Consider the following 14,813-nt stretch of genomic DNA (forward strand, 5'->3'; position numbering starts at 1 on the left):
AGTGAAACATGTTTCCTTATTGCAGCAGTATGTAACATTTGTTCCATTTTAATTTGTTTCTGTTGCAGTAGTGACAAGCATTGTCCAGAACTCATGGACTTCCTTCGCAGCGGCATCACTTTTGCTACCGTTGACATAACGAACGACAAGCTGAAGATGAGGTACAGCTTCGGTATTGAGATACCAACTGGTTGCCTCATTGATCTCCAAACGGTATTCAGGCTTCAACATGTCAGGACTTCGATGGCTCATATGGCAGTTGCCTTGATCGACGAGGAATATGGTAATATGAAGACCAATTTCCCAAAGTCTCAACACAAACTTTGGGAGAAGGCCCCACTTGATCGTATCAACATTGAGTATGCAGCAAAAGATGCATACGTTTCATACGAGTTGTACCGCAAGATTCGAGTCGTCAACTATGGCCAGCGTCACCTCGAATAAGGTGGACATTCTGATTCGAGTCGTCAACTATGGCCAGCGTCACCTCGAATATATATATCTATGATAGCTATTATTATGTACTGTTTGGACTAGTATCATGTACTGCTTGGACCAATTTATATATGTCTAGTTTCTGTTTGTGCCATTATAGTTTCCAAATTTGAATGGTTTAGCCCTTTCTAACTTCATTTGCTACTTTTTAATGGTTTAGCCCTTTCTAACTTCATGGTATCATGCATTTCGACCACATATATATACAAAAAGTCTTCAGTTCAAATAAGTTCAAAAAATCAGGTGGGGGTTGCTTCTCCTTCTGCTCTTTGTGCATGAGAGAAGAAGAATGCCGACTGTTGTTGTGGGGGTTGCTTCTCCTTCTTCTCTTTGTGCTAGATATTTGTTATGCACTAGGGGAAGAAGGAGTAGCGACCATCATCGACGGTCGAAAAATCAGGTGAGGGAGTGTCCACCATACATGAGAGAAGAAGAATGTCAACTGTTGCTGTGGGGGGTCGTTTCTTCTTCTTCTCCTTGTGCTAGATATTGGTTATGCACTAGGGGAAGTAGGAGTAGCGACCATCATCGACGGTTGAAAAATCAGGTGAGCTAGTGTCCACCATATATGAGAGAAGAAGAATGTCGTAGCCCTCTCAACTTTTTAACACATGCTATGTGGGTGAAATGATGATAGCATGCCAACTTTCAACATTTTTAGAGTTCATTTGTAGTGCTTTTCAATTTCAGGATCAACTAGCTCAAAAAAATAAGTAAATGCACGAAGAATACCAAATGAAGTCAGAAATTGTTGAAATTTTGTGATGTGCCTTTGAATGGTGCATTTTCAACACACAAAAAGTATGGAGTTCAAATAAGTTCAAAAAAAATGAAATCCCTTTGTAAGAGATGAGTTCTCGTTCGAAACCCTGATACTTCGAGAAAGATTGTCCGTTTTGTACACAAAGTGCATCCAGTTTTTGTCGTAGCCCTCTCAACTTTTTAACACATGCTATGTGGATGAAATGATGATAGCATGCCAACTTTCAACATTTTCAGAGTTCATTTGTAGTGCTTTTCAATTTCAGGGTCAACTAGCTCAAAAAAAATAAGTTAATAGTTTGGATAGTCAAAATAATTACTTTTGAAAATAGAAAATAGTTTTGCATTATTCAATTTCAAACACTTTTCATTATCATAGTTTTGTCAAATTCTCAAATATGCAAAAAGAATTTTAATAAACATAGTTTTTAATTGAAAATAACAAAATAGTTAATAGTTTGGATAATCAAAATAATTACTTTTGAAAATAGAAAATAGTTTTGCATTATTTATTCAATTTCAAACACTTTTCATTATCATAGTTTTGTCAAATTCTCAAATATGCAAAAAGAATTTTAATAAACATAGTTTTTAATTGAAAATAACAAAATAGTTAATAGTTTGGATAGTCAAAATAATTACTTTTAAAAATAGAAAATAGTTTTGAATTATTTATTCAATTTCAAACACTTTTCATTATCATAGTTTTGTCAAATTCTCAAATATGCAAAAAGAATTTTAATAAACATAGTTTTTAATTGAAAATAACAAAATAGTTAATAGTTTGGATAGTCAAAATAATTACTTTTGAAAATAGAAAATAGTTTTGAATTATTTATTCAATTTCAAACACTTTTCATTATCGTAGTTTTTTCAAATTCTCAAATATGCAAAAAGAATTTTTAATAAACATAGTTTTTAATTGAAAATAACAAAATATATAATAGTTTGGATAGTCAAAATAATTAATTTTGAAAACAGAAAAAAATTGAAACTATATGAGAATTTATAGAGAAAATTCAACCTAAATTCAAAGTGAACTCACTTTGAATTCAGGTTGAATTTTCTCCATAATTTCGAATATAGTTTGAATTTGCAGTTAGTTTAGGCCCGTAAGCCTGCTTTAGAGAGGAGCTCGATGGAGAAGCTGCGACGGGGCTTATAAACAAGTGTTAGTCCCCCTCGCTGGGCGAGGTGGGACTAAACTTATCGTGCAGCCTAGGAGGGGCTTTAGTCCGGTGCGGGGCTCCAACCGGGACTAAAGGCCCCTGCTTCCCGCCTTCTCGTCTGCCCGAAAAGAGGCCTTTAGTCCCGGGTCGTGGCTCCATCCGGGACTAAAGGGGGTCTTTAGTCCCGGTTCGAGCCACGAACCGGGAATAAAGATCCACCCGGTCCTCCTCGCCGCGCGCCATCGACACCTCCGGTCGGTAAGCCCCCCGCCCCCTCCTCCCCAACACTCCGGCCAGTAGAAGAAAAGAAGAAAAAGGAGAAGAAAAGAAGAAAAAGGAGAAGAAAGGAAGAAAAAGGAGAAGAAAGGAAGAAAAAGGAGAAGAAAAGAAGAAAAAAGGGAAGGAGAAGAAAAGAAGAAAAATGAGAAGAAAAGAAGAAAAAGGAGAAGAAAACAAGAAAAAGGGAAGAAAGGAAGAAAAAGGAAAAGAAAGGAAGAAAAAGGAGAAGAAAGGAAGAAAAAGGGAAGAAAGAAAAAAAAAGATTTTTTTTGTCATTTAATTCCTATTGTTATTAGGTTTGTGCTAGATTATTAGGGTTAGTAATATTTAGAATTGGGAAAAAGGAAAATAAGAAGAGGAGGAGAAGAAAAGAAGAAAAAGGAGAATAAGAAGAGGAGGAGAGGAGAAGAAGAGGAAAAATAGAAGAAGAGGAGAAGTAGAAGAAGAGAAAAAATTAGAAGAGGAGGAGAGGAGAAGTAGAAGAAGAGAAGAGGAGAAGTAGTAGAAGAAGAGGAGAAGTAGAAGTAGAAGAAGAAGTAGAAGAAGAGGAGAAATAGAAGAAGAGGAAAAATTAGTTTAGGGTTACAAGAAGAAGAAATATTTTTTTTGTCATTTAATTTTGCTATTGTATAGTGTATATGCTTAAGTGTTAATAGTGTTTTCTTAGATTATTGCTTAATTTTGCTATTGTATATGCTTAAGTGTTAATAGTTTAATTTTGCTATTGTATATGCTTAAGTGTTAATAGTTTATTTTTAGCAAGAAAATTAATAGAACTAGTTTATTTTTTTAGTTCATTTTACGATGCCTATCCCGCATCCTCGTCGTCGACTCGGCGGAGGACACCTGCTTGATCAGAGGGGCCCTGTCCGGGACTGGGCTCCGCCCGGCTGGTATTGGGAGGTGCTACCTTCCGGGGGCGTAGGTTGGTGAGGAGCGAGCCCGGCGTTGACCCGATCCTTGTTTGGTGGCGGTCGCGTGGGCCAGTGAGGGTGCCGAGGCTTCCGGACACCGCGGAGGTGGTATGTCACCGTGTCAGCGAGGAGGATGAGCACGTCCGTCGCTACATGGTTGCGTTGGAGGGCAGGTTCGAGCATACCTGGCAGGTTCTTCGGGGATCTCACTGGACTTATGATCCTATGATGGTTCCTTCTCTTTGGGTGTCCACCGCCCGCGCCGATACCCGTCGGGCGCTATGGTTCTAGATGTATCAATGATGCTATATGTATGATAGTATTCGAGGAGTATTAGTGATAATATTCGACGATGTACGGACAAAAGAGATGATGTATTTGCTTATAATTGAATGCATGCTAATTTGAATACTACTTTATTTTACGATTTGGTTTTGCTTATTGAATGCTCAAATTGGAAAAATACTCCTACTTTGAATACTATGCAGAAATCTAGGAGTCCCGGGTGGAGCCACGACCCGGGACTAAAGTTGTTTTGGAATGGAGTTCCTGATCAAATGTCCGTTTTTTGCAGAACTATGGATCCACATATCAGGAACCTCAAAGAGGAAGAACTTCGCGAAGATATAATCAAAGACGGCCCCGATGTTGAACCAGCTGAATCTCCGTCGTCATATCTAAACCCCTCCGGATATGGAATGGAGGTCGAGCGACACGAAGATGAAGCCGATGGGGCAGGAGATAGGTCCAATGACGGAGAAGGTGATAGCTCCACTGATGGAGAAGCCGGTGAAGAAATAATAAAGTCCGGTGAGGTATACATATGAAGTTCGACAATCACTTGTAATATGTGAAAAATATTGGAGATAGCTCTATATTGTATACATATACATTCATTTGACGAATGTTTCTCCCTCTTAGGCCTCCACATCGAGCAAAGCTACGAAACGAGGCCCGACTAGAAAGTTGGATGCACGGACGCATTACACCTTTGAGGTGATATTGCCTACGGGCGAACCCAAGCTTCCTAAGAATGTTGCTGACACATTCAAGAAGCAATGCGGAGTTCTCGTTAGGGATCACGTCCCGATCAGCGTTCGGGAGTGGAACAAGCGCAAAGGGGCAGCCGATAGTGACTATGTCGCTGAAAGGTACAAAGATAATCTTTGGAATGATCTCATGTCACATTTCAACCCGCCAGAATGTGAGAATGAAGACGCCGCAGACAAACTGAGGGCCAAAGTCAAGCAGTGGACTCTAAAGAAGATGGCCGAACTGTTCCGTAGCTGGAAGAAGAAGCTATGGAAAAACTATCTGAAGACAAAGAAAGTGCCAATATTCGAGGGGTATCTAGCCAAGCATGCGAATCACTCGAAGGCATTTCAAGAGTACAAGGAGTCAGAAGATGCCCAGGCATTATCAGAAAAGAACAAGATAAATGCCGACAAGAAGAAATATCACCACAAGCTGGGGCCAGGGGGCTATGAGACTGCCATCCCAAAGTGGGATAAGAAAGAGCAAGATCTACTAGCTAAAGGCATCGTACCTGAACCACTCCGTGATGAGTGGGAATTGAGAGCAAGAAATTGGTTCCTTGCGCATGGTGGTTCGTACGACGAAGAAACAGGGGACCTCATCTGCAGTGACGGTCTTAGGATACCCAGGGAGAATTGGAAAAGGATAGTGAAAGAAATTAAGGAGGGAAAAAGAAAGTTCACTGCAGATAGAGATAAAGATTTGCTCACACTGGTCCTCGGCAATGACGAACATGGAGGACGAACGCGAGGCTTCAGTTCTTCTTACCCGTGGTGGCTTGGGTTTGCCAGAGACCAAGACACTTACAGAAGCCGAGAGAGAGCAAAGAAGCGGCAACAGGATGAGGAGAATGACAAGTTCAACCAGTTGCTTGCCAGGATTAACGAGCAACAGAAGCAGATTGATGAGCTTAGAGGAGTAGCGTGCCAGGAAGATCCTGCATTTGATATTACCGGTACCCCATCTAAGCGGAAAAGCAGCGTGGCTGAATCTAAGGCCCCGCCCGACGATGCACGAAGAATGATAGAGGGCGGTCCTGGCTACCCCGTGGATGGAATCAAGGAGTCAACATCATGTGAACTCCATCAGAAATTCAAGAACATATCCATGAAGGTGGCCATCGGACAAGCTTTACCTTCTGGCCCTGATGCACGCTGGCATGGCCGTGAGATTCCAACTGGCTTTGCTAAAGTCGGGGTGGATGAAATCATGGCGGGGTTTCATTGTATGGAGCTCGACATAGCTGGACCCGAATATGAGACGACACTCGGAGAAGTACTGGGTGGAGTCATCCAATGGAACAAGAACTACATCAAGCTTCCAGGCTCGGCCCCAAGGACAACACCGCCTCCGAGTCGTCGTAGGTCACCTACACCTCCATTACCCCCAAGCCCTCCACATGACGTCGGCCAGCACAACACGAGTCCATCTCGATCACCGCCGACGGACTTGGGTCGTCCGTCTCCGCCGCCACCCGCTCTGGATACTAAGCGGAAGCGTGCCAGCAAGAACGCTTCGCCGACGATTTCTAAGCGACGGAGCCCCCCAAAGCGCAAACGGTCGCCCCTCCCAAAGGTACCTCATGCTAATCTTCCTATCAGACCTTATGATCGTACCCTCGAGGAAAACACCAGGATAGCAAAGGAACATCATGATGCGCAGATGAAAAAGAAGGAACCCGAGCCCCGCCCGGAATACACCGAGAAGCAAATAGCATTTGCAAAATACTTCACGACCCTTCCATCACAGTATGACTTACACCATAAGCCTGATGACTATACACGCACATTGCAGAAGGAAGTGAAAAAGAGCAGATCACGTGCAAGTGCAAGTGGGAGAAAATCAAGTTCAACTACAAGCAAGAAAAAATCAGACGTTCCTCAGCTTGGACAACAGGCCAAACAGTCGATCCCACCCCTCAGGGTGTTAACCGAGAATGTCTCCCCTCCGGTGCAGAGGCAAGATTTCGAATTAGCAAAGAAGTGGGCGGCTGAATGGGGTATCCCGGTTGAAGACATTATGGTTTCCCAAGACGACAGGTTACCCAAGGCTGTGGTAGCCCCTAAGCCACAGTTTGTCATGGGAGCGCCTTTGGTCAGCAAAGATGATCTCCCAACAAATATGCGTTACTTGCATACATGGTACTTAAGTGAATCAAAGAATGGGAGAACAATGATCGTGGTGAGTGTCCCACGGGAGTACTACGGCCGCCCCGAAGAAATCCATATCGACTTTGATGAACTCTTTCAGATGTACAATGGCGACGCCCTCGACAAATCGCTTATGAGTTGCTATTGTCTGTAAGTTTTTCAATTCGTTGTCTACATATAACTTGTTTAGTTATTTCAATTCATTGTCTATATATAACTTGTACTCTATTATGCAGAATGAAGATTCTGGATTGTAAAAGTAGGAACATCATAAATATTAGGTTTATTGACCCAGATATAATACATATAGCGACGCTAACTGATAAACCCAAGGAGACGGAGGAAAACCTTCTAAGGTTTCTAACAGATCAAAATTTCTGTGACCGCATACTGTTTCCATACAACTTCAGGTGAGGGTCTTTACTCTGTTGTGTCCATTCACTTATAAGTGTAATTGATAAGTTACTGACACACACATATATATATATATATATATACATGTGCAGCTTCCATTGGATTCTGTTGGACATTCAAATTGATAAGGGAAGAGTTGATGCCTTCGACCCATTATCGAGACCCTTGGAACAGTTCCAAAGCCTGCAGGACATGCTCCAAGGGTAATTTCAATCATTCTTGCGCTCTATCGGTCTCTTTCGATGATTTTCTGATATATCAATTAATGAAAAACTTAGCAAATCATTATCCTTGTCGGGCAGGGTTTGGAAGCGGTTCAAGTGCGTGACTCCCGGTATCGAGCCTGAGAAGCTGACCTTTAGAGCGGCTCACGTAAGTAGTAGTATGATATATTTCTATTTTCAATACATTTATGATGCTAGATTATTATTTTGATTATATATATTCTATTCTCGTAAAGTGCGACCAGCAGCCACGGGGGACGCATCTATGCGGATACTATGTTTGCGAGACCATTCGCACGTTTACCTCTGAGCATAAGGATCACAGATTCGACGTATGCAATGAACATTCACACCTCTATTTTTACCCGTCATTCTTTGTTATCATGATTGATATTCATATCCATCTCCTCTTCTTATATAGTACACGGCCATGAGGACGAAGGTCCTACCAGAGCAACGCGCGATTGCTGTTGCAGAGGAGCTTGCGACCTTTCTGAGGACGGAAGCTATAGATGACAAAGGACAATTTAGTGTAACTAGGGGCCATTACTGATGTTCGTCCATGTAATCGAATAGACGGGCTCTAGTCTCGATAATTCAGATCTCCATATAATTGTATAAATATGCTCGCTTGTAAGATACGTTAATCTTATATATATATGCATAATTATTTATATTTAAATTATATGAAAACTAATTCCCAAACACCAAATGAGGCATCACGTTAATCTCCCGAACACCTAAACCCTAAAACCCTAAAACCCAAAAATAATTTCATTCAAAAAAAAACCCAAAAATAAACAAAATCTGAAACTCTTTAATCCCGGTCCGTGTAACGAACCGGGACTAAAGGGCCTGCCCCTGGGGCGCTACGAGGCGCCCACGTGGAGCACCTTTAGTCCCGGCTTGGAACAGGACCGGGACTAAAGGTTAGGCCTTTAGTCCGGTTGGTGAACCGGGACTAAAGCCCCTTACGGACCGGGGCTAAAGGCCCCGTCCCCACTAGTGAGAAGTGTTGAAAATGAATTTGATTGTAACTAAAACTTGTTCAAAAAGGTAAACCATAAATATTTTAAAATGTAAATAAGGTAAAATTACTGGTAAGTTAGGATTAACACGGGAAAAATACATAAAATATGGTTGTTCATAGCTTATTTATTTTTTAATTATCCTAGAATACTGTTTTTTCATAATGTGTTTGTCATCTTGTTCCGTATTTTTAGAAAATAGGAATGCAGTTTTTAAATTAATTTGTTCCCTTTTGGTAACTTTCCAAAAGAAGTTGTTCTTACAGATTTCTTTACATTTTCAGTTTTCCTGTTTCCAAAAAAAGAGAGTCGGATTTGATATTTCTTTCCAAAAAAAGAGAGGCTGCAGAGAATGACTGGTGTTAGACTCAAGTGACCAAACATAAAATCAGCTGATTAATCACCACACAGACATACATTTTCAACATGCAGGCACATATTCAGCCAGAAATTACTACACGCAGGAGCACACACGAAGTACAGAAATACATAACCACACTGCACGACGGAAGCAACACCACATGGTTACGTACTGCTGCCCGAGATCAGAAACTCGCTCGCTCGCGTGCGTCCGTCCAATGTGATAGATAGATAGATAGATAGATAGATCGATGTACCAATGTGATGTATTTCTGTACTTCGTGTTTCTGCTCCTGCTCGTCCGCCGCGCACTGCCCCAGGCCCAGGGTCGTCGTCCCGTCCAAGGCCTGGGTCGCCGTCGTCACGCCGCCGCCGGCCACGCACGGCGGCTGGCAGGCCACGACGACCACCACCAGCAGCGCGACAGCGGTGGCCTTTAAAATGACGCCGGCTGCCGCAGGGCGAGGCGCCATGAACTGAAGAGAAGGAACTAAGAGAGAAGGGGAATGGTGGCGTACGTCGATGCCACTGGAGATGGAGACTTTATGGAGGCCGGCGGGGTGAGAAGCAGAGGCACTAATGGAGATCTCGAGTAAGTCCGTCAATCAATGGCGCGCATGGTCTGTTTGGCGCCAGAGCTCGCTAGTCGGCCGGCGCCCACAAGACCTTGCATGCAAGCAAAGGCGGGCAGAGCTACGCCTACACTGATGTAGAGCCAGGTAGCTCCGTTGTCTCACGATAGCCGCCCATGCATGTTCTGTTTTCCCCTCGCTCCTTGACCAGTTGCATCCGTCCCCTTGGCCCTTGCACCTCAATCTTTCTCTTTTGACGTGTTGGGTTTGTGGGAATTCGAGGCTAGATGGAAATGGGAGTTTAAGTGAAGAGGATAATGAGAGTTGAGGGAGCCAACTCCATTCAATTTCTTCCCCCATGGGTTCTTGAAATATAGTTTAAGCAAAAAAAAAAACAATTTAATAAAAAGTCAAAAAAATCTGAAAATAATTTTGAAATAAAGTTGACCTTTGATTGTACTTGTAAGAAAAATTCCACAAAAAGAAAATTATACTTTAACTTTTTTTCAAAAAAGACAAATTTTCAGTCAAAATAGTGCGAATTGTGACCTATAATAGCAAATAAATTTTGTCTTTTTTGCCCAAAAGTCAATGTTGACCTTTTTCGTGAAAATTTATATACTAGTGAAGCCAAGTTTAATCTAAAAATACTTTGGAACTATTTTGACTTTTTAATTAACTATTTAAAAAAATTCTCCATATAAGGGACATATACAACCAAGAACCAAAGTGTATTTTTCTCAAAGGCAATGCTTATTTTCATGGGAGATCCGGTCCAGGTTTCCGTTTTCTCATCAAGCACATGCATGCTGATGGGATCATCATAAATTTCAGAAACCCGCAACGGTAAAAAGGAGCTACAAAACCAGACAATTATGATAACAATCTACTGCACGCACGTCCTACATACAGCCCTAGCGTATACCTATTTGATATTTGCAACAAACTTTGATGCATGTCCTTCCTACCCTCTCCATCTCTAGAGGTAGGTATGCATCCCTTGTTCAGGTCGGTGTGCTCTGCCTTCAATTTGCTGCGGCCTCTAGCTCTCTCCTATATACATGGGCTCTTTAAATTTGTGGCAGATGAGCTAGCTACTAGGCAGATCTAGTAGCACAGGAGATCACGTACGGTTTTCTTATCTGCCTCCTGTTTCGCCGATCTGGGGTAGTACTCCTCCGTTCTAAAATAAGTGTCTTAAGCTTAGTATAATTTTATATTAGAGCTAGTATAAAGTTAAGACAGTTATTTTGAGATAGATGAGTACTATCTTTAATTCGGTGCTGGACACTAAAAAAGATCTTCTGCATGATTTAAAATGCAGCCCGTGAAAAATGTTAAAATTTCACGCGACTCAAAAAGTCTCGCTGCTCTTTTGCGGGGTTCCTCACCCCTTATTGTTGGGTCATTCGGACATAATTTCAAGACAATATGAATATATTTTTTTCTCGGATTCAATTGTTTTTGTTGAAAGGTCTCACTGGACCGGCTTATATAACATGATTTCATTAACCATATCTTTCCTTCCACTCTGACAATTTGCCCTCTCCAATGTACCTAGCTTCCTTTGCACTTTGATGATTTCCTCTTTTGGAGTTATTTCCATTTCTTTTTCTAGAACCGAGCTAAATATTTGAGGATGATATTACACCCCAGTCAATGTGGTCCATCCATGCCATACGCGTTCTGCTCCTTAGATGCTCCTCTCGGCACCGACCAAGTTGTCCCTCATAGGTGTGTGTACTTCTATTGTATGTAGATGCTTGCAAAGTCCCCGTCTTGGTCCTCGCTTGCAGTGGCGACCTTGCTTGGTGTCGACATAAAAATCGCACTTCACTACCGCTTGCAGCACTGTCGTCCACTTCAGCCATGAGCTCCACCGTAGCCACCTTCTTCCTCCATCAGATTGATGTTCCTCCACAGGAAATCAACTTGCACTACAATTTTTATTTATATAAATTGTTTGTCGATTTTATTTTTTTATGTAGTAGGTATCCATCATGCAATAGTATGTGCTCACAAAATATAGTGGGAAGATTTGGATGTGAACAGTAAATTCAAATAAAAATCAAACACATTTAAAATCTGGTTTTTTTGGCTTCAAATGTTGGAAATATTGGGTTTTAGCCCATCATTCGGGAGCTCCTATTCGCCGCTTAAGGCGCTAGGGAAGCTCCCTGACACCCACATGTCGATGCTGGTGGGCCGGCCCATGTACTCGATCACATTTGAGACAAAAAAAACACAGAAAACAAAAAATGCCATCAAATTGAATATTTATTTACTTTAAAAATATATCATTGGATTTGGAAAAGTTCAACGATTTGAAAATATCACTAAATTTGAAAAAAAAATTAAGAAATTATTTCAGAAAAATATCATTGATTTTGAAAACAATTCACAAATTTGGAAAAAAGTTCACCAATATTGAAAATGTTTACGACTTTGATGAAAATTTCATCAAATTTTAAGAATGTCCACAAATTTGGAAAAATGTCAATATATGAAACAAAATTGAAATTGATAAAAAAATCATGAATTTGAAAAAGGAAAATGCTAATGCTTCATCGCTGATTACGCGGAGTGTTCTGCCATCCGTGCAGCCACTGGATCGTCCTTGATCCATGTTTATGCATGTTCGTTATTTTTCTTGCCTACCACGTGCGATGACAACTTAAACAAACTTTTGTACCATTAGTTATGTTATAAAAAAATGCAACAAAACCTCTGTTGTAAAAATAAAAAATAACTGCAACAAGAACTTCGTTGTAAATAAAATCTGTAACACAACCTTTGTTGCAAAAAAATCCTGCAACACAAACTATGCTGCAAGAAAATCCGCAGCATAATTTGTGTTGTTAATATTTCTGAAACAAGCTCTCTATTGCAAAGTGGAGGAATACGTTGAGCCGCTAGACTGTGCCACATCTAACGACTCGCGAGGCGACGAATCTTTTAGAAAGATCCGCCGACCGACGTATAGCAGCCCCCTTTGAAAAAGGAGGCGTAAAAAGGAAAAGAAAAACGGAAAAAAACCGTTCCAAAAATAGAAAAAAAGAAGAAGAAAGGTTTGGGAAGCTTTCCAAAACCGGGTGCTTTGCGAACTAGGGGAATAATAAAACGAGGAAAACGAACTTAGTAGTCATAGGTGGTGTGATGTCCTAGTGGTTGGCGCTCGCTTCCAAGTTCGATTATGTCATCGTACACCATTTTTTTTCTCTTTTATCAGAGAAAGAAAGAAAAGGAAATGGGCCGGCCAAAGCACGGAGGATGTTGTGTGCCGGTTCGCAAAACGCACATCATCGGGTGCCTGAAGCGCCAAATAGAGAATGTCAAATTTTTGTTCCGCCACACTAGTTGAGGGAGCGGAAGACCAACATATATATAAAGTGAGTTGTTAAGGAGGACGTGGACCGAATGGGCTCCTTTTTAATTTTATATTAAAAAATTGGCCCATGTTCGGTGATGACCTGGTTGAGGAGGTTCTACAAGTGGTTAATATTTTTCACCCACAAAAATATAAGTGTTTAATATTTTATATTACATGTACTATCCCTCCTGGATAGAATGACACTGCAATTGTGATTGTTTCCAAGGTTAATTCTTTGTAAAAGGTAATGCGGTGTACAAGATAGTTACAAAAATGGTGGCAACTCGTTTCCAAGCTTAATTCTTCCATAAATTATTAATCCAACTCAGCGTGCTTTACTGGAGAATGATTACGGAAAATCTCTTAGTGACTTATGAGTGTTTTCACACAATAAAGAATAAGAGAGATGGCAAAGAGGGTATGTGCCCTATCAAACTTGGTATGTATAAAGCTTATGACTGAGTTGAGTAGCCTCTTTTAAAGGAGATTATGCTGAAACTAGGCTTTCAGAAAACTAGGTAAATTTTGTTATGCAATGTGTACTGAAAGGTTAAAAAAAAGTCCAAGTAGAGAGGCGATTCTGGAGTACCTAGTTCTTTTCCTGGATAAGGATTTGTCCTGATGGATATTCAGAATGTTTGAGAGAAAATTGCCAATACTGGATGGTATTTGTGGTGAAAAGACATAAGCTGGTCCATGAGAAGACTGTTCAAAATGCTTATCATATTTTTATACAAATTCGTGCGCTTATGTCTAGCTTTGTTATTGCTATCATTTTACATGTGATTTTCCTATTTGTAGGTTCGAGTATTGTAATAGAGAAGCTAATAAGACTGCTCACAAACTCCTTAGGCTGGCTAGATTTTTTTCCTACTGTTAAAATTGTGTCATTACTCATAAATGATGTAATTATTATTTCAAATCGATAAAACTTGAGTGTCTTCTTTTGAAAAAAGTGAGTTCTTTCACACAATACTAGACCGAGAAGAGGACCCAGACACACATGTTCATCCTTCGCAACCCGCCTCGCCACGCCTCATGCATCGTGTATCGTGATCAAGCCGAGCCGAGCTGCCCTTGGACCTACTAGTGGGAGATGAACCCAACGTGTACACGGGATGTTTTCTCTTAGTCTCTGTAGTGGGTTAGTGTTACCGTTTCTCATCAACTATCGAGGGTTGGTTGTAACTCGCCTATAAGAGCATCTCCAGCCATTTTGGCCCCCGGCGCACTCCGGCGAAAGCCATTTTGGCGTTGCGCCGGCGTTATTTTTGCCCTGGGGGCGAGTGAGTTTCCAGCCACGCCCCCAGATTTCGGTCCCCAGACGACAACTTTTTCAAATTCTTCTTTCCCTCTGCCAAAAAGACGCCACGAGTTCGACGATCATCATGCCACAAGTCGGCGATCAACATGCCATAGTTTGGCGATCAAACACACCCAATAGTTTGACGATGAAAAAGAAAGGATAAAATAGGGATGGAACGGATCAAATGGCCGGCTCGGTGTGGTGTGGCTCCTCTACCGCGGGACTGGCCTGTTGGAAATATGCCCAGAGGCAATAATAAAATGGTTATTATCATATTTCCTTGTTCATGGTAATCGTCTATTGTTCATCTATAATTGTATTAACAGGAAACAGTAATACATGTGTGAATAAATAGATCACAATGTGTCCCTAGCAAGCCTCTAGCTGGCTAGCTCGTTGATCAATAGATGATCATGGTTTCCTGATCATGCACATTAGATGTCATTGATAACGGGATCACATCATTGGGAGAATGATGTGATGGACAAGACCCAATCCTAAGCATAGCACTAGATCGTATTGTTCGTATGCTAAAGCTTTTCTAATGTCAAGTGTCTTTTCCTTCGACCGTGAGATTGTGCAACTCCCGGATACCGTAGGAATGCTTTGGGTGTATCAAACGCCACAACGTAACTGGGTGACTATAAAGGTGCACTACGGGTATCTCCGAAAGTGTCTGTTGGGTTGGTATGAATCGAGATCGGGATTTGTCACTCCGTGTGACGGAGAGGTATC

Source organism: Hordeum vulgare, chromosome 1H (genome assembly GCF_904849725.1).
Source record: "Hordeum vulgare subsp. vulgare chromosome 1H, MorexV3_pseudomolecules_assembly, whole genome shotgun sequence".
In the NCBI taxonomy this organism is placed as follows: domain Eukaryota; kingdom Viridiplantae; phylum Streptophyta; class Magnoliopsida; order Poales; family Poaceae; genus Hordeum; species Hordeum vulgare.